The following is a 21,601-nucleotide window of genomic DNA, read 5'->3' on the forward strand; positions in this document are numbered from 1 at the left end:
AACCTTGTGTTGAGCCAGTATGATAACCAATGTTTCCAATTGTGTCCTGTTATAAGGAGAAAAGATTCTTATTGAACTTATGCAAATAACTATATTGCCTTGAAAATAAGAATATTCACTCTCTAAGAGTTTCCAAATTCTGGAGGGATCAGGTGGGGAGAAAAAGATAAATGTTTCAATTCTGCTTACAAAGGTATAATTTACCCAATTGTTATAAGTCACAGTTAGCTTAAGAGAAAAAAAAAAAGGTTTTTTTAAACCTGGAAAAACAAAACATTTAAAAAATCAGCAATATTTCAAATGAAAAGTCACAAAAATTAAAATCATCCTCATCAGTTCATTCAGGCCCATGTAATCAACTCTTGATCTTAACATTCTGTTAGCAGTTTCATGAAGTCAGTTTTTCCATTGGAGTTTTGTAATTTCTTAGCTGGTTTAGTTTTATGAACTGAAAGTTTATCAGAAACCTATATCCTAGAGTAAGTGTCAGAATACTTTCCATGAATCTCTCTGAAGATTAAACATTTGCAAAAGCATCAGAGTAAAATAATAACTGTGTAAATGACAAAAGACTTAAAATGGCAGTTGACAAAGAAATTTGGTTATTTCTGTGACATACAACACTTTAAGATAATAACTAAAATTGTGACTTATAACCAGGACAGATCAGAATTTTAGGAATGTTATATAATTTTTAAAACACTTATATCAATTCATTTACCCACACAATATCATAGGTCGCTATGAAACAGTGCTTAGTTATCCATTTAGCCATGGTGACAATAAGATTTTCAAGTGAATGTAGAGAATTAAATAGCTGTAAGGAAAACCTTAGCACCTGTGATTAAAGACCTGATAAAAACAACACAGGAAATTTAATTTGGGAAAACATAAAATCCCTGTCCTTCTGGTAGACTGCTCTAAGTAAAACCTTCTACAATCTCTTTAAGAGCAGAATAGAGGCCGGCCCGGTGGTGCAAGCAGTTAAGTGCGTGCACTCTGCTGTGGCGGCCCAGGGTTCGCGGGTTCGGATCCCGGGCACGCACCAATGCACTGCTTGTCAAGCCATGCTGTGGCAGCGTCCCATATAAAAGTAGAGGAAGATGGGCACGGATGTTAGCTCAGGGCCAATCTTCCTCACAAAAAAAAAAAATTGGGGCCGGCCCCGTGGCTTAGCGGTTAAGTGCGCGTACTCCGCTATTGGTGGCCTGGGTTCGGATCTCAGGCGCGCACTGACGCACCACTTCTCTGGCCATGCTGAGGCCGTGTCCTACATACAGGAACTAGAAGGATGTGCAGCTATGACATAAAACTATCTACTGGGGCTTTGGGGGGAAAAAAAAAGGAGGAGGATTGGCAATAGATGTTAGCTCAGAGCTGGTCTTCCTCAGCAAAAAAGAGGAGGATTAGCACGGATGTTAGCTCACGGATGATCTTCCTCACTAAATAAATAAATGAATAAGTAAGTAAATAAATAAGCAGAATAAAAGTTTTGATTATCCTTTTAAGACAGAGAAAACCAAATTCTAATTTTTCTACCAGCTTACTTTTTATATTAAAACTTACTTACTTAATTAAATTCATTTCAATCTTAGCCAACTTAACCACATACAAAACTCTTTTTTGTCAGAACTCCTCTTTCACAAACCTTCTATAACTTTCTTTTTACATTCAGAATATGTCCCATGCCTTCTTTCTTCCTTTCTAATACTTTAGGACAAATTTATCTTTCTTAACAGGACAAAAATATTTCCATTATTTATACCTTCTTTACTGAAAACATACATATTACTTTCCTTGAATACAAAGATGTTTTCCTTATTAATTTTTAGCAGCTTTAATCACATTAGAATTTTAAACTCTTGGAAACCTTAATTTTTAGTGAAAACTAAGTAAGCAAGCAATTATGAACTGTCTTTTACAATAGCATTCTCTGGCTTGGCAGATTTATAAATACTTTTTATAATTTCTAGAAACATGCTACTTTATAGCACAATCTTTTAATAAGACACAAGACATGTTTTCTAATAGACCCAAACACTTTTTAGTTTCTCTGTAATAAGACAAAAGTACGTAAATTTAGACATGTTTAGCAATTAATGTTTTAGTATTTTATTTTATTTGGAAATGATCTAGACACTCAATGAATTTTTATCATTTAAATTAACCTAGCAAAACTTCAAAGTTTCAGTTACCAAAGAGATATTGGCATTTATTTTAAATATATATGCCATAAGCTACAATTATTGCTAAGTGTTTATCTATAAACTCTTATCTCACTTACATCTAAATTATTCGTTCCCAACAACTATGTTTAGAATACCCATGACAACTTCATGAGACATTAGACAAAATTAACTATCATTTTAAATCATCAGGCTCACAAATTTGTAACAGGGATAACACAAGCTTATTTGACTAGTAAATCCAGGCTGCACGTCTGCATCGTATCCAAGGCTGACAACTCTGAGGACATGCCTGTTTTAATCAAACCAAGAAACTTAAATAAGCTTTCACTCACCAAAGCTTATTTTATATCATGTTAACTTGAAAGATATTTGGGTTAGTTTCTATTACATTTAGAAATAATTTATGTAATCTCTTACCTTAAGCCAATTAAACAGAGCTCTTAATTTTGGCCATAGCATCTGGAGGTAAAATATCACACATATATAACATACATATAGACACACATATTCAAAGACTCCACAGCTACTGTTTTAAAACTTTAGGACAATGTACCACACCTTTAAAAGTCTACATAAAGCATTTAACAAAGGCCCTCTTTCTAAGTGTACAATTTAACCCTAGACCAATCTATCTTGGGGGAGGGGAAGCTTTGATTACCTTTTTTTATTAGCACCCAATATTAGCCTCTGGTTTTTATCTCATACTGTGTGGGCTCAGGCAACTTATGGACTTCCCTTTAATATGTTTAATTACCATTGTCTGAAGTGCAGATTTATATGCTGTCTTACAATCAGGCAGGGGAAATGTTCCCCAGTGAGACACAATGTCTATCCCCACAATACAATCTATAATACAATCAGGCAAAAAGAGATACAATCACTTCACATAAAAGCCTATAAATATATCAGTTTCCCTACAGAATTTCATCTGAATGCCACCAACTCTTATACCTCTAACCATAGCTTTCATTAGGACATTATCAATAGGTCCTGGTCTTATAATTTTGGACAGGGGAAGCATTCCCAGTCAGACATTTTTCAAACATACTCAGGCAAAGTTGATATAACCTCCTTACATAAATATGGCTCAAACATTCTGACCTTTATAATCTTATGAACATTTATACTTTTACATTTTCTCAGTTTAATTGTAGTCCGAGTCAGGGTCTTAAGGTTAATAGTTATTTTTTTAATTCCTTTTTAATTTGGTCTTTTCATAGGTACCAATAAAACAATTATGATGAAAGCTCTCAAAAAAACTTTCTTTTTTTCAATTTAGAAGTTTTTCCAATTTAAACGATCCATCGTCTGGCCACATTGATGAGAAGGACCTTAATAGCCACTCAAACCAATAAGCATTTATGGCTTAACCATGGACACAAGAGGTGTCCCCAAAAGAGAGTGCAAAAGAAGCAGCCCTCATAAGATCCAGAAAATTCACTCCCAAAAATAGTCTACAAGAGCAAAGGCCTTCATTGCACAGGCAGAGTGAACAAGCAATGAAGGCTGAAACAACAAAGGCCCCTTATGAAATCAACTGGGACCCCTTATGACAAACTCCCCTGAGAGCTGACACAGCCAGACAAATAGAGTGCGTCTCAGAACCCCAGTCTATTCGACTGGCCACCAAGATGCGTGCTGGTATGTGCATCCTCCAGATGGCAGAGACCAGAAAGATTACAAAGCCAAGCCTTCAAGACAGAAAAAGACAAAAGAAAAAAACCTCATCTTATATGCACATTAACCGCTTTAGCTAAGCCTTGGGTCTCTTGGAGCCAGAATAATACCTAGGAGGGAGGTGCTGTGGGGTTGGGGATCGTGTGTGCTTTACAGAGTACCTCGTCATTGCATGGACATTTTCTTGAAGTTGGCAGGGGACCTGTGTCATCTACCCTGTTCCATGACCAACTTATCCTATAATGGGGGTCCGCTTGAGGTGGCGAGAGCAGCTCCTAACTGCTGAATTTGTGGCCCTTTTGGTTTCCAAGATGCCCTTAGCAACAGCTTTCACTTCATGTGCATATTCCCAGACAACAGGCTTATAGAGATGCCTGTGTCTTCCCTTATGGCTTTTCCCTTTTATGAAAAACAACGCAAAAGACAGAAACAGGCAAAACAGTTCAGAGCCCATCTCTGAACTGGGAGAAGGATTTTAACCAATGAGTACTCAAACCAAATTTCCTAGAGTTGCTGAGTCCAAGAAGCTAGCTTCACCAATATTTTCTCCTGCTAATCTAAATTTAGAAAAGGAAAAAAAAACTCACCAATCTCGCTTCCAAGGGACTCTGCAGGCAGAGATCTGGGAGACTGATGTGGTAAGAACTCCTACCTCCTGCCGGCTCTTGTCAGGGGTCCAGGATCTCTTGGCTGCAGCAGTCCAAGAGTGAGCAGGATCCAGCCTGCTAAGTTTTATCCTGTCCAAGTCTCCAAAGTGGGCAGGAAGACAATTCCTCTACCCTCTAGGTCCTTTTTTGGCTTGTCTGAGAATTAAATTGACATGAGACAGAATAACAGGAGAAAAATCACACAAAGCTTTATAACATGGATACATGGGAGAAACCCAGGAAAACTGAGTAACTCACCAGAATGGCCGAAGTTGCCACCTTAAATACCATTTGCAGATAAAGACAAAGGAGGATGTTGGGGGTAGTGGTTTGGGACTTCAAGGGGGAGGAAGGCAGTTTACATGGAGATGGAAATGCAAAGGGCCAACTGTAGACAATGTGACCTGAGAGACACATTTTACACTACATTACAGTTATCTCATGGTATTAGCTCCTTCCTGGAACAGGCCCGTCTATTTTAAATTATTTTAGGCAGTTAGGGGGAAAGTCAAAGTTTCTTTCAGAGTCTTTTGTTCTTAAAAATAATCAAGCCAAAGAGACACATTTTGGCATGGCCATTTCTGATCCCCCAGGTAATATAAAGAGAGGTAATATAAAAATACCTGCCTCACAGCCAATATTAGTCTTCATTCAACAAATTACTTATCAAGCACCTACTATGTTCCTGAAGCTGTTCTAGGTGCTCAGAAAACAACAGGAAAAACTTACCCTTGCAGCATTGACACTCACATGTGTGTCAAGGAAAAAGGAGAAAGAGACAGATAATAATCAAGAGATATAAGAAATCACTAAATTGTATTAGATGTTAGAAGGTGATAAAAGCTGTGGGAAAATAAAATGAGAGGGAGAAGAGTGTGGGATAGGGCCGTTTGCAGTTTTCAATAGGGTGATTGGGAAGACCCCACCAAGAAGGGGACATTCGAACATTTGAAACTTGAAGGAGATGAGAGAGCACTGGTGCTGACTCTAAATGGAGAGAGTTCCAGGCAGAGGGAACAGCCAGTGCAAAGGCCCTGACGCAGGAATGTGCCTGGAGTTTGGAGAAGCAGCCAGGATGCCAGTGTGGCTAGCACAGGATGTGAGCCAGGGAGTTGGGGGAGGTGAGGGCAGAGAGGTGGTGGGACAGATTACGGAGGAGTGTGGCTTTAACCCTGAGAGAGATGGAACCCATGGGAGGATTCTGAGCAGAGGAACGATGTGATCTGATTTATGTTTTTAAAGCATCCCTCTACCTGCACACCTGTGTGTCCTCAGGCGGCCGGTCTCCTCCAGAGCAAGCGCGAGCACAAGGGAAGCCCCAGAGATCATTTCCTCCAACTCCCTTTTGGCACCCAGCCCCAGCAGGAGCCAGGCGCCTGGGCTGGGTTCCCACCCACGCTCCTGCCTCTGAGCCGCGGACGTGTACCGGGAAAGGGCTCACGTGCCTTCACCTGTCTTTTGGTAACTGAGTCCTTAAGCAAAGCCGGTTATGCAAAGAGAGCGTGCGCAGTGGGTGAACCAGCAAAACCTGCTATGTAACATGCACCCAAAGGCTGCCTCTCTGCTGCCCCCTGTGGAGGGGTGAGCTAAAGCAAGGATGGTCCTTAGCTGGGATCCGCCAGGGACAGTCGGGTTGACATCCTTGTCCCGGCTTAATTATTTTTTTTTTTTATAATTTTATTTATTTATTTATTTTTTTCCCCCAAAGCCCCAGTAGATAGTTGTGTGTCATAGCTGCACATCCTTCTAGTTGCTGTATGTGGGACGCGGCCTCAGCATGGCGGGGGAAGCGGTGCATAGGTGCGCGCCCGGGATCCGAACCCGCCAGCAGAGGAGCGCGAGCACTTAACCGCCAAGCCACGGGGCCGGCCCTCCCGGCTTAATTATTAACAGCGCCTCTTTCACTCTCAAAACAATCTCGGTGTGGACAATAAATTCTATGCCGTCTAGTTTAAATGCACTTCGATTTTACAGCCCAGTTATCTTAAAAAAAAAAAAAAAGTGGATTTAGGAGCTTTAAAGAGTAAACAGTTAACAACATAAATAGGTTGAATTTTAGAATTGCAGACCTGTCAAACAACCAAAATAGCTGGCCTTTATTAACTGCTTCCTCTATGCCAGCCAATGTTGTAAATATTTTATGGTTATTAACTCATTTAATCCTTCCCCAACGTTAAGAGGTAGGTTCTATTGTCTCAGTTTTACAGTTGAGGTTACCAGCTGGTGAGTGGGGAAGCCAGGACTTGCAATGCCTTGCATCACAATGCTATGCTGTCTCTCTAGTCATGGGGTTGTGACAATTTAGAATTCTACATTAAGGAGAATCACATGTATTTATGGAATGCTCATGTGAACCATCTTTTTAAGCTTGTGGAGTAGGTATTATTTCAGGTTTTGAAATTATTGAAAAAGCCATGTCAGGTTTTTTAAATTATTGGTTTACTTATTTTTAATTGTGGTAAAATATACATAACATAAAAGTTGCCACTTTAACCATTTTTTAGAGTAAAGTTCAGTGACATTAAGTCCATTCACATTGTTGTGCAACCGTCACCACCATCCATCTCTAAAACCTTTTTCATCTTGCAAAACTGAAACTCTGTACCCGTTAAACACTAACTCTTCATTCTCCTCTCCCCCAAGCCCCTGGCAATCACCACTCTACTTTACAGCTCTATGAACCTGACTACTCTAGGAGCCTCATATAAGAGGAATCAGACAGCATTTATCCTTTTGTGACTGGCTTATTTCATCTAGCATAATGTCCTCAAGCTTCACCCATGGTGTGGCATGTGTCAGAATTTCCTTCCTTTTTAAAGCTCCGTAATATTCCATTGTATGGGGGTAATGTAGGACATTTTGTTTATCCATTCATCCCCCATGTCAGTTTTATTCATTCATTCATTCACTCACCCACTCAAGAAGTTTTACTCGGTGCCTACTATGTACCTGGACGATAGGTGTAAATAAAACTGACAAAATTCCCTGTCCTCAAAATGTTTACATTCTGGCGTGTTTGGAAACAGATAATAAATAAACAAGCAAAATATATGACATATCAGATGGTAATAAGTGCTGTAGTCAAAAATAAAGTAGGGAGGGGGCAAAGGAAACGCTGGGGCAGAGGTGAGGTCTCCCTGAGAAGGAGTGTATTTGAGCAAAGACCTAGAGGAGACAAGGATGGGAGCCATTTGGATATACTGAGGAAGAGCATTCCAAGCAGGAGAGCCAGGCTGTGCAAAAGCCCTGAGGTGGGTGGGCCTGGTGTGTTCAGGTACAGTGAGGGAGCAGGTGGGGCTGGAGTTGAGTGAGCAAGACGGGGAGAGGTAGGTGAGAGAAGTGAGACTCAGAGATGCAAAAGGCCCTTCTCAAGGTCACATGGCTTGTAGATGGCAGACCTGGGACTTGAACAGGTTCTGCCTGACCTCAGAGCTCACGTTCTTAACCACAGCATCATTTTGCTTCACAAATAACCTAGCAACAATTCCCATGTATTAATCGTTTACTTTGCGCTAATCCTGTGCTCCTGCATTACAGCATTATCTCATTTTACATGTGGCAAAACAGAGACTCCAAGAGGTGAAGGAATCGGTGGGGGCAGAATCGAAGGCGAGTCTGTCTGAAGTACAAGTCCACACTCTTTCTTGCTATTGACACACAGAGCTATGGAGTCCTTAAATTATGGAACTTCAGCACTTTAGGATCTTGGGGCCAAGGCTGACATGACTATAATACTGGTTAAATATCTAAGTACTTCCCAGGCTGGTTGGTAAATAGCCACTACCCTGAGGATCTCCTCATACTGCTCCCATGTGACTCTGGGCCACCCCAGCACCCCCCCTAGACCTCCCCAGAATCCAGCACCTAGAGGGTTAATGCTGGGCTCAGCAAGGGGCCTCCCCACCCTGCTTCTGCCACAGATCAGGTATCTATTCTTATGGTACAAGTGTTAGACGCCTGTAATGTCACCCCTACTTGCAACTATAACATGACATTTCTGGAAAAGAGCAGGAGCTCAGCTCAGAGAATTAGCACCAAGTTCACCCAGCAAAGGTATAGAGAAAGGGGCCAAAGTCAGAGGCTTCTTCTGGGTTGGCATTCCTGGGTGCAGGCCTCATTTGAACCCGCCTCTAAGGACAAATACACACCCTGGGCAACAAGCCCTTAATCTCCAGAGGAATTCCTTCTGGAACTAGGCCTGAGGTCAGATTGTATGCTCCACCCTTTTCAGCATTACCTGAGGCCTACTGGTCTCCACTGTGTTGTCCACCAAAATACTTCAGCTATTGGTCCATTTCTTCCAAGGAAGGGAAGGACCTGGGCTCCCGAGCTGCTTAGTCTGGCTGACCCTGGTCAACACACTCACCTCTGAGTTTCGCCTTCTGTGTGGCTGAGGTGGAGGCTGTTCATAAACACCAACACCCAGCTTCTCTCCTCTTCCCAGGCACACAGCTAGACAACATTTCCCAGACTCCCTTGCAGTGAGGTGTGGTCATGTGACTGAGTTCTGGCCAATGGAATGTGAGCAGAGGTAGTATTCTCTGCTGGTTCCAAGCCTGGCCCCCCAAAACCTCCCACATGCAGTTCTCATTCTCTCCCCCACCTCCAGTTGCTGGCTGAATGGCAAGGACTCTGAACCTAGAGGAGGATGGATCCACAAGACAGGAGCCTGGGTCTCTGAATGATCATGTGAAAGTCCACCCACCATCTAGATACACCTAAATAGACTCTACATAAGTGAAAAATGAACTTATTGAGTTAAGTCAATGGGCTTTTAGAGTCTGTTTGGTACAGCAACTAGTGTTACTCACCCTAATTAACTCAGTATTGTCAGGAACTTGGGAAAATCACCTCGCCTCTCAGAGTCTGTTTCCTTGTCTATGAAATGAGAATAATGACACCCATGGGTTGTTGAGAAGACTAAATGAGACAATGTATGTAACATTTCTGGGACATAAACATTTAGTTCAATATATGCTCACTGTGTCTCCATCCCTTCCCCTTCCTTCCTCTCCTAATATGCTCACAAGAGAGGCTACTTATACCATAAGGTGAGGTCTCAGAGGAGTCTGGAGATGTATTGCTCCATGGATGGGCAGGAGACTGTGGAGGCAGAAGCATGGCTGAAGTGACCTCTGGGGAACTCTATATCTGATGCCCAGAAATTGGAGTATCTCCTCTGGGCCTAAATGAGTAGATTCTGGACAATCTCAAAATGGCAGATGACTCCCCAATAGTAGATCTTCCAAGAGACTGGAAGATTAGCAGCCTGAGTTCTTACCCTGGCTCCAGAATGAGTTGCTATGTTCCAGAAGAAACAGCAGGATAAAAAACCAGTAGGCATGAAAATGGGTGGCTTTAGGGGATCTAGTGAGGAACACGCATTACCTAGAAAAGAGACATTCTGTGGAGAAGATAGGGGAGAAGGGGTGGGGGTCTGAGGATTAAAGTCTTCAGTGTCAGGCTGAAAAGTGTATGTTTTCCTAAGGATGATGGGGAGCCACAGAGAGTTTTAAGCAGGGAGAGACAAGATCTAACTATGCTTTCAAAAATTTGCTGTGGATGGGATCATTGGATGATAAATACTTGACTCCACCAGGAAGCAGATGCTTACCCCATTGCCAACTGGGAATGTCGGAAGAGAGAAGGGGACCAGTAGAGGAGTGTGAGCTCGGTAAACACCCATCTCCCATTTCACATCAGATGTTTGACTGCCAGGGGAAAGAAGATACACTGAGCAGAAGGAAGAGGGTGTAGATAGAGACACGAGTTGGGCAGTCCATTGTCATCATCTGAACAAAAACAGTTAGCCACTGAAGGGGAGGCAGACTATCCTCTACCCACTCTGGGTCCTTTCTGGCTGGGCTACAGATTAAATTGGCATGAGACTGAATAGCAGGAGAAAATCAAACAAAGATTTATAACATGTACACATGGGAGAGACAAGGGAAATGGAGTTTCTCGATAAATGGTGGAGGTTTTCACCTTAAATAGCATATTCAGGTAGACAAAGGAGGATGTTGGGAGTGGGGGAGTTAGCTATGGGAGATAACCAGAAAGCACAAGAGTATGCAGATTTAAGTCCTCGCCTTCTGCACTGATAAGAGTTTCTAAAGATAATGTCATCCCCCCTTCTTCCTGGTACAGAGAGGGAGATACATTTACAAATGGAGATTTCCCTTATAAATATAAATGTTTGATCTTAGCAAGGACTCTCCCACTCTATCGCTTTTAGACAGTTTGGGGGAAGGTCAAATGTCCTTCAGAGAAAATAATCAAGGTAAAGAGACATATTTTGAGGTGGCCAATTTTGATCTCCCTCAATACTCACCATCCCCCAAAGGTGATTGCCACTCCATCAGTGTCCTTTTGTAGTTCAGGGGGAGCTGCCTGGGACCCCCAAATTCAGGGAAGAAGATAAAATATGGATGCATGCCATGTTGGGAAGGAGGAATTCCTTTGGGTGACTGAGTAGTAGTTGGTTTCCTGGCTTTGCCCATCTAACCTGGAGAACCAGGGGGTTGAGAGAAGGGAAGGAGTTCCTGCATAGTTGCCTGCTGTTTTGCATGTGAGAATCACTTTTTTAAAGAAACCATTTGGGGCCAGAGTCCTGATTCTCACCTTCTTGAAGCACAGCGATGGTGGTGCTGGTGGGAGAGGGTATCTGAGGAGAAGTGACTTTTCTTTGTAAGTAGGCAAAGGTTTATGGGGTGAGAAATGTGGATGGAGAACACCATGTGAGGAATCTTGTATTTGCCTTCCAGATCCACTCTCTACCCTTCTCCATCTGCTCTGGGCCCTGGATGCTGGCCTGTGAGGAGGGTCTCAGCTCCTAGACCACTGGATTCCAGTTGGGTTTGGCTAATGAGGAACCACAGCAGAAAATGAGAGGTAAGGAGAGAGGATAGGGAGGATGAGTGCTCTGGGCTGGATTTATATGTGGAAACCCTAACTCTAGCACCTCATAATGTGACCATATTTGGAGATGGGGCCTTTAAAGACATAATTAAACTAAAACAAGGCCATTACAGTGGGCCCTAATCCAGTATAACTGGAGTCCTTATAAGATGAGGATGTTTGGACACATAGAGAGACACCAGGGACATTTGCCCACAGAGGGAAGACTATCTGAGGACACAGCGAGAAGGTGGCCATCTGCAAGCCAAGGAGAGAGGCCTCAGGAGAAACCAACCCTGCCCACACGTTGATCTTGGACTTCCAGCCTTCAGAAGTGTGAGAAAATAAATTTCTGTGGTTCAAGCCACCCAGTCTGTGGTATTTTGTTGTGGTAGCCTAAGGTGACTAATATAACTGACTCATTACTTCCCTAGTTCTCTCCCTGATGGGTTGTCAAGGGCTGGCTTCATCCTTCAGTGAAGGCCACAATGCCTGCCAGATGACCTTCACTCTTCCACTCCCAACCCTTGTGCCTTCAGGAGTAGGCATATTGACAGCTCCCTGCTGCTACCAGCCCTGCAGTACTGCACAACTCTTGTTGCGTCTTCTCAATCCGATTCTCACCTCTGTAACTGTCCATTTATTTAACTCTTCTCAGCTACCTAGCCAGAGGGTGCTGCTTGTTTCCCACCAGAACCCTGACTGAGACAAATTGTAACCAAGATTTTGTTTCCATTCTATTTCTTCCTGTGTCTTTGGCCCTTTGACTATTTGGCCAATAAGGATATTTTTCAATTACTGCTTCGTGGAAAGGACAAAGTAGAAAACAGAGAAAAGAGGATTATTATTATTTCTTTGATTTTGAGTTTCCAAAATCTAGCCCACAATTTCTAGTGGGATAGAAATCATTCAGGTGGGACCAGTAAATAGGGATAAGGTGGGAGCTGCAGGAGATGCCCCCATGACAGACTGAATCTTGGAACTTCACAATGAAATTTTTTTTCTCTTTTGGTGAGGACAATTGGCCCTGAGCTGACATCTGTTGCCAATCTTCCTCTTTTTTGCTTGAGAAAGATTGTTGCTGAGCTAACATCTGTGCCAATCTTCCTCTATTTTGTATATGGGACGCCACCACAGCATGGCTTAATGAGCAGTGCGTAGGTCCGTGCCAGGGATCCGAACCCACGAACCCAGGCCGCCAAAGTGGAGCACCCAATCTTAACCACTGTGCCATTGGGCCAGCCCTCACAACGAATTTTTTTAATCTTAAAATTAGAGACTCTTAGAACCACAGGATGTTAGAATCACAGAATAATAATAGTCAACATGGACAGAGCCCGTCTTAGACTGAGCATTTGCACTGAGCAATTTACATTTGTGACCTTATTGAACCCTCTTTGTCATTTTCTGAGTCAGCTATTCCATTCTCTAGATGAGGAAACAAGCTCAGAGGGGGGTGGCCTCTGTAGGGTTAGAATGTGGCAGAGATATATTTGACCCCAGATCTGCCCCACTCCAAAACCCTTAAACTTTCCTCACACTGATGCTAGCATTCACACTTTTAACAACAGTCATGATAAACACAAGAATTCTCTCATTGCAGAGCCTGCTGAGTCAGCACTGCCGGGATGTTTGACAGGCCTTGTATCACTCAACCCCCACTTCACGGAGGAAAAAACCGAGGCTCAAAGATGCTAAGCCACTCATCCTAGGTCACCAGCAAGTAGGTGGCAGAAGTGTGTCTCGAATCCAAGCTGTTGTCTTTCCCCAAAACCCATCCCAGAACAGTGGAAGGGACCTCTCCCCGACCCTGACACTTGAAAATGAAGACACTGAGGGTCAGAGAAGGAAGCTGTGGCACAGGGAAAGGCCATGGCAATGAAGAGGAGGTGAAAGTCTTGGATCAGAGCCCTGTGTTTGTAGACATTCCTGTGCACACTTCTCCCTGCCCTCTTGAGAAGGAAATAAACACTGAGGACAAAGCAAGCAAGGGCCCTTAACCTCCTGAGGAAATTTTCTGGAACGGTGTTCTCTCCCACCGCATGTACTCTTCCTGCCAGGACACAGGTGCCTCCACCTGGTCAGCCCGGATATCCCAGGTAATTCTCTGTGCTTCTAAAGAGGAATCCTAGCCCTGCCTGTATGGTCCTGATCAAGCTCCTTCCCCTCACTGTGCCTCAGTTTCCCTAGCTGAAAATGAGAGAGTAAGGGAGCCAGGCAGAGAGGAGTAGATTTGAAGTAACTAGGCTAAATTCAAAATCTGGACCAGTCACTTACTAGCTGTGTGAACTTGGACAAATGTCTTGACCTCTCTGTGCCTCAGTTTCCTCACCTATAAAATGGGGTGATAAGAGTTCTCACCTCACAGGGTTGTTTTGAAGACTCAGTGAGGAGGTGGATGTACTAGGCATGGCAGATAAGAGTTTCTCAAAAAAGTTTACCTCTCCCTAATCCCATTCTAATCAACTAAATGCATTCATGGGTGGTCTGAGACACCAGGATAGCTGGTAAGGAGGGGGTCCTGGGGCTCCAGGGATGGGCAGCGGACTGAGGTGCTCGGGTCTGATACAGAGTCCCATGACCCCACGTCTTGGACTCTGTCTGGTACCCGAATGGGCCAGGGCTCGAGATATCTCAAAATATCAGCTGACAACAGGTCAGCAAGTATTCTGAGAAAATGAACAATTGACAATCTGAAGCCCAAGCCCTGCTTCAGCCTGAGCCCTGACCTGGATCCTGGTCACTCAGTAAATGGTGACCCCGGTCACACGTGAGGACCCATCAGAGCTGCTGACCCCACACTGATCCTGAACACAGCCTAGCCCAGGAGAAGCATCTCAGGCAGAAGGGCTGGCAAGAGCAAAGACCACGGGGCATGACACTGTGTTCTGTTTGCTTAGCGAGAAGAAAAAGTGCTTAGGCCAGAGGACCCATCAGGGGAAATTTTGGAAAATGGACGCCGAGAGGTCCCTTGGGCTGTTAGCAAAATGTCTGAATGTCCCACTAAGGAGTTCTGACTTTTTCTTAAGGCCTTGGGGAGCCATGGAGGATTTTAAGCAGAGAAGGTCACAATCGAATTTGTACCTTAGAAAATTCACTCCTGTTTGGAGACTGGCTTAGAGGGAGTGAGACTGGATGTGGGGCTGTGGGAGAGGCAGGAGGCTAGGATGGCTCTTAGGTGTAATAGTCAGCATAGGTTAGCTGTTGTAACAAAGACCCCAAAATCTCAGTGGCTTACAGCAACAAAAGTTCATCTCATTCACATCTCATTGGGATGAGGGTTTGGTGGGTCTCCCTCTAGTGGTGACTTAAAGACACAGGTTTTGGGGGGTTTTTTGTTTTTTGTGTTTTCTCCATGTTGTAATTCTTCCATCTTGCTGATGGAGCGAAAAAGCGTGGAGGATTTCACCCCAGATGCATAATCACCTTGATCCAGAAATGACACATATCACTTCTGCTCTCATTTTTTGGTGAGAACTGGTCATAAGTTCTCATCCATGTAATACTAACTGGACAGTCACTTCCCAGACACAACTCTGGAAGCAATAACTCGGGAAGGCAGAACACACATTCTTGGTGGTCAGCTCCCTATGGCTGCCACACCAGGGTTCTGGTCATGGAGATTCGATAGTCAGGGTTTGTTTATTAACTGAACAAATATTTACTGAGCTCCTAATGCATGCCAGGTTCTGTTCTAAGTACTTGGAATTCACCCAGGAGGCAAAGTTCTCACCCTCATGGGCCTTGGATATTTGTGAAAGAGACTGATAATAAACGCATAAATACTATTTCTCTTTAGTTGCAAATAGCAGAAACTCACTTCAGACCAGTTAAGAAAGCAAAAAGGAAACAAAGGGGCAGTATTTATTAGCTCCCATAAATGGATATTCCATGAATACATCTGTCTTCAGTAACTCTCTGTCTCCCTCCCTCTTTTGCCTATGCCCTTCCCCACCACACATACACACACACACACACACACACACACACACACACACACACGTTGTGTTATGGCTTCCTTCTGCTGTCACTCTCACATCTTTTGGTAGGAAAGATGGTAATTGACAGACTCAGTTTCACGTTAACTCCAGAGAGACTCTGATTGGCTCTGCCTGAGTCACATGCCTGTCCTTGGTCCAATCACCATGAGTTTATGATGGTAGCAGCCAGAGCCATTTGCTCAGCCTTGGGGATGTCAATGTGATTGACAGCCCAGTGAGGACCATTTGTTGTTGAGGAAGTTCCCCAAATCAGGTGGTTACCAGGTAAGGGAGGATGTGAACGTGTGCTCGGACAATACACAGTGGATCCCTCAGTCCTAGTCCACTACAGTCCACGTTTTAGAAGACCAGAATCGAGACATACCCACTTGCTCCTACACATAGCTCAAAAATGCCCCCACTCAATGCAAAAGCAACTGTCCCACACATGACCAAAATTTCGTTTACCCTCCTCCCCAAAATAAAGTCTAATTCCTGTGCCAATGTCTAATCAAGGAACTCCGAGAGAGGTGTGAGCTGTATGATACAGTGAGGTGTCAGTCAAATATCCAATCTCTACACCCGAGTGATCATTTAAACCACTCTTTAACCACCTGTGGTGGAGTTTGTCGATTGCCTACACCACTACCATTCCCATTCTCTTTCTTTTGGGCCTGTGTCCCACAAGAATTTGGAAATACTCATTTTCCCAGCATTCTTTGTGGCTAGGAGCACGCATGTGTCAAAGTCTGTGTCTTTGTGGCTAGGAGCACGCATGTGTCAATAAGCCGTAAGGGGGATTCCTGCTATGGTTAAAGAAGGTATAACCTTCTAAAAGAATAACCTTCTAAAAAAAGGTTATTGCCCCTCAATAAAAAGACAGTAGAACATGAGGAAAGTCCTCTTAAAGTGCAGGCTGCTTTCTGCTTTCTTTCTTTGAAGACGTTCTTGGGAGGGCATGATGCCTGGAGCTATGGCAGCTGCCTATGACCATAAGACAACAAGCCTGAGACCTAAAAGTCACCAAATAGGGAATAGAGAAAAAGAACGGAGTAAACTGGTTTTTTTATTACCTCGTTGAGTTACTGAGTGAGCTCTGGCATTGCTTACCTCCAGACTTCTTGCTTTGTAAGATAATTAAATATCCTTATTACTCAGTTCACTGTTGACCCAAGATTCTTGTTTCACCGTTCACTGGGTAACCAGGCTGTGCAGCCAAGGTTAAAAGGCAGTTAAGTGCCACCCAGGGAAGAGACCAGTGCATTATTTGAGGTGGCTGAGAAGAGACAACGTGCACACCAGGCTCATATGGTACAGCCTTTACTTATAGTAAGACAGCAGATAGAGTGCACAAGATCCAGCCCCTTGGAATGTGTCAGTCTCCCATGATCAGTGGATCCATGCCACAGCCAACGCCAGTGAAGTAACTGCACATACCCCACTTCATGCTGTAGTGGAAGCACTTGGACCCCCTTCCCTCTGGGATCTGAAATTCAGAAAGCTGGAGGTGTGCCTGAGCGCCACTGACACATGCACTTAGGCAAACAGAGGAGTACTCATTGAGCCTGGAACAAGGAAAGATATTGGCTCACAAGGCGATAAGCCCAGCACAGGCTATAAGGGTTCTTTATCTCTTGGTAAGGAAGTGTTCCAGTCCCAAGAACCATTTTTATGTGGCTGAGGAGGGGTCAAAACATGAGACTGCCTTTCCCAACAATTCTGCTACTTGTAGCTGTAAGCATTCGAACCATCAACATCACGGTAGTGGAGTGACTCCCTTCGACAACTGTGGAACGAATAAGAGAAACTTGAACTAAGTTGGAGTCCAGAAGGCCTGTAGGCGGAGCACTCACACCTTATCATACATCTTCAATTACACCACAGAGGAAAAGACTCATGCTTGCATCTCCAACAGAAAGTCCAACTACTTTACTTCTGCAGGAAGATTTCTCTCCCCACCTGGCAGCAGTCCAGCCAATGGGAAATGCTGCAGCTCAGCCAATGAGAAGCTGTTGCCACCCTGAACTGTTACTTTCCTCCAACAGATTTTCCTTTAAAATAGCCCCTCCCTACTCCCCCTTTTTCTCTATAAAAGCAGGTCCCTTCCTTTGTTTTCCAGATTTGCCTATGGTTCGTCATAGCATGCACATCCTGAAGTGCAATTCTTTTGGGTATTCCTGAATAAACTCATTTTGAGGGTAAAAAACCAGTAAGTTTGCTTTCCAAGTTGACATAACCAACAATGCTGCCTCTAATCCTCTTCTCTAAAAGTTAATTCCCCATCTTGTCGTCCTTGTCCAACCGAGGGAGTTTAGAGGAAGATTTCTCATCTAGGGTTGTACTGCTTTACTTCTTTTTGTTCCTGTGGTCTGAGAATTGCCTTGATCAACCACAGGCCACTATCTGCCAGAATTGGGGCCTATTCAGACTTCTTGAACCTGTGTTAGGGAGATACTTCAACTGTTGGTAATTCCATGGAGGTTGTCTATAAGACCAGAAATTCTGACAACTCATAGTTCTTGAATGTGAACTCAGGGCCAATAGGCCAAATGCACTTTGTGTGAGTTAGCAAAAGGCACTCCCTCTAGATGGATAAATTAGAAAAAGGATCTCATCTGGGCAGATCCATTCCTCAGTGTGCAAAGTTTGATGAGCATTACTTTCTTGGGGGGAAAAAAAAGTATCTTCCTGTAGTTGGATACAGCTCTGCACCAAGGTGCATGACTTGCCAGGTGAAATGTGAGCAGGATTGCAGTCACTGTTTATTCCTTGTGCAGTAAACAGCCTACACAACTGCACAAGCATTCACTGTTTGGACCCCATCCTCAAAAGTCTGCCTCTCAGCAACAGTCGTCAGAGCTCTTGGACCCCTGAGGGGAGTCAAGAGAGCTGGACATGCTGACAGATGTTGGCCAAGTGACTGAAGGATGGTGGGACCAAGGGTATGTATCAGGGCATCTCCAAGAAGGAGGCCTGGAGAATATCTATATTAATTAATGTAAAAGTCAAGTTGCTATAACAAATAGATCCCAAAATACAGTGGCTTAAATAAAATAGAAGGTTCTTTCTCTCTTTTGTGGCCCTCTTGAAGTAGGCAACTTGTCCAAAATGGCAGGTGGCTCCCCTCCATGTGGCCAATCAGGGACCAGGTTCCTTCAACCTGGTTGCTCTGCCACAGTCCAGTGGTTTTCAAAGTGCAGCCCCCAGATCAGCAGCTTCAGCATCACCTGGAACTTGTTTAAAATGCAAATTCTTGAACCCCACCCAGACCTGCTGAATCAGAAACTCTGGGGTGGGTCCAGCAATTTGTGATTCCACAAGTCTTCCAGGTGATTCTAATGGACACTCATGATGGAGGACTACTGCTCAATGGTGTCCTGATCTTCATGGTGGAAGGGCTTTGTACTTCTTGAATCATCCCTTCCTGTCCAGGAAATGGTCAGGATGGAAGTCCTGTGGCTGTTCAAAGACCTTAAGCCCAGAAGACACTTGAATTCCGGGCATGCAACATGGTTTAGGAGGGTGAGGGAGTCTGGTCTAGCATAATAGTTAGCAGCACAGATTTTGAAAACAGGCTGCCTGGGTTTAATTCCCAAAGTTGCCACGCACCAGCTGTGTGACTTTCAACAAGCAGTTTCCTCTCTCTGATCCTCAGTTCCCTCTCCTATAATTTGGGGATCATTACTATATCTCATGGTGTTACTATGAGAATTCATGATGTTTTTATGTGTCCTACACATAATGAGCCCTCAAAATATTAACTTAATCATTTTAATATTTAAATATTGATAGGAGCTGCTATTTGTTCCAAGCCTTGTATTAAATGCTTTCCCTACAATATCACATTGAATTCTCATGATGCTATCGTGATAGGTGTGTTTTATATAAAGATATTAATTTTATAAAGGAGGAAACTAAGGTGAAGACTGGTAAGTCATGTAGGTTATAGGTGATGGAATGGGAATTCTAACTCGGGTCTGATTCACATAGCCTCAAATCTTAACCACTTCTCAAGAACACTGATTCCTCTGTCTTCTATGAAGACTGCGCCATCTAATGGCTGAAGGGCTGATCTCTGATAAGAATGGACGCGGCAGGTCTAGGCGAGAAAGCTCTCTCAGCCTGTTTGTAGCCTCTCCAGATTTTCACAATCACTTGGGCAGGCAGGAGAATCCCCATAGGAAAGACGAGGAACAATGGGCCCAGTGGCAGATCCAGCCCCAGAGCCAGGTGTCCAGAGAGGTATGCACCAGATACTGCATCAGGCACTGTACATTATTGTCTCTGAATCATCCTAACAACTCAGAAGTTGATACTATTATTGTCCCCACTTTAGAAATGAGTAAAACGAGGTTCAGAGGTAGTAAATGTCCAAGGACTCAGCTTGGAAGCAGCAGCGCGGGACTCAAACTCAGGACTAATCAGCCTCTCCTGCGCCTGGCTCTCTATGGACTGGGAGACAGCGCCACCTGGTGATAACCGGTCTGAGCTGCTTCCCAACTGGAAGGAACCTGATGAAAAGTGACAGCGAATACATAGTGTTTGCCAAGTGCCAGGCACTGTTCTAAACGCGTTACTTAGATTTAATTCAAATTAACTTGTTTAATCCCTCATCCTAACAACCCTATAGGCAGGTAATTAATAATTAATAGTCTCCACCTCTCCCCATTTTTATTTTACTTTTCTTTCTTTGAAGAAAATATTTTTATTGTGGAAGATTTCCAGCACACACAAATAACAAATATAGATATAACCATATACCCATCATACAGTTTCAACAATATCAACTCACGGCCAATCTGGTTTCAACTATTCTCTCAACAATCCCTTCCCCTCACACTCTAAGGAAATCAGGATTATTTTGAAGTAAAACCCAGCCATCATATCAATTCATCTGTAACTATTTTCAGTTATGCATCCCTAAAAGTATTCCCATTTTACTGTTGGGGAAACTGAGGCATGAAGAGGTCACATAACATGATCAAGGTCTTTTTGCTGATGGGGTGCAGAGGGTGGATCAAACCCGGATGGTCTGGTTCCAGGGTGTTTACCTTTAATCTTGTGATGCCCCTTGAGTGTTACATCATTCAGACGGCAAAGAAATTCAGACATTTCTTTGCAAAGTTGTCAAACTGATTCTCAAGTTGACAAATTTGGAATAGAAAAATTAGAGATGAAAGGATTCTAGGGCCGGCCGCGTGGCTTAGCAGTTAAGTGCTCGTGCTCTGCTGCTGGCGGCCCGGGTTCGGATCCTGGGCGCGCACCGATGCACCGCTTCTCCGGCCAGGCTGAGGCCGCGTCCCACATACAGCAACTAGAAGGATGTGCAGCTATGACATACAACTATCTACTGGGGCTTTGGGGGGAAAAATAAATAAATAAATAAAATTATATAAAAAAAAAAAGAAAGGATTCTATCAGTGTTAACTTTACTGCAGTCGACAACTGTAGTGCAGCTGTCTCAGAGAACATCTCTGTTCTTAGGAAATGCACACTGAAGTATTTAGGGGTAAAGGGCCGTGTTGTGTGTAATTTACCCTAAATGATTCAGAAAAATTATTAGATACATAGATGACAGAGAGAACAAATGATATTGGCAATGGGTTAAAATGTTAACCCAAGGTGAATCTGGGTAAAGAGTATAATTGATGTTATTGGTACTACATTTATTCTTGAAACTTTTCTGTATGTTTGACATTACTTCCCCCCAAAAGTTTTAAAATTTAGAAAAGAATGCATACTGGAGGGGCGGAGTCAAGATGGCAGCGTAGGCAGACTCTGAACTCACCTCCTCCCGTGGACACAGCCAATTTACAACTACACGTGGAAAAATTACCCCTGAACTGAAAACTGGATAAGAGGAACTCCTGCAACAACGAACAATCCTAACTGGGGTAGAAGAGGCAGACACTCCCTTCTGGAGAGAAAACGCCACCTTCACAAGCCGCCAGCTTCACGGCCGCCAGGAGCAGCTCACAGGTACGCAGCCTCCCTGGAGGTGCGGGGCCCTGAGCCGGGGAGCGCCCCCGCTGTGGGCATTTTGTGGACCCAGCACAATCGACACCAGCGGCATAATATCTGACTTTGCCTGCTACTAAAGCATTGGGGAGTACCCCCAGAAAACCCAGTTCACAAAGAAACTAAAACTGGCTCTTAAAGGGCCCGCGCACAAACTCACCCGTTCCAGAAAGCATCCTAAAATCACCAGAAA

The 21,601-nt window shown here is 43.7% G+C and overlaps 1 long non-coding RNA gene across 1 annotated transcript in view; it reads right to left on the bottom strand.

Annotated features, from left to right (window-relative positions):
- Positions 1 to 2,172: 2,172 nt before the first annotated feature.
- Positions 2,173 to 21,601, bottom strand: part of LOC131396878 (uncharacterized) — a 63,314-nt gene continuing 43,885 nt past the window's right edge. Inside the window, exons 4-5 of the long non-coding RNA XR_009216695.1 lie at positions 4,454 to 4,669; positions 2,173 to 2,478 (exon numbers count right to left, since the gene is read on the bottom strand). This is a non-coding gene — a long non-coding RNA (uncharacterized LOC131396878). The remainder of the gene's footprint in view (positions 2,479 to 4,453; positions 4,670 to 21,601) is intronic.

The sequence above is a fragment of the Diceros bicornis genome, chromosome 34 (genome assembly GCF_020826845.1).
Source record: "Diceros bicornis minor isolate mBicDic1 chromosome 34, mDicBic1.mat.cur, whole genome shotgun sequence".
NCBI classification, from domain to species: domain Eukaryota; kingdom Metazoa; phylum Chordata; class Mammalia; order Perissodactyla; family Rhinocerotidae; genus Diceros; species Diceros bicornis.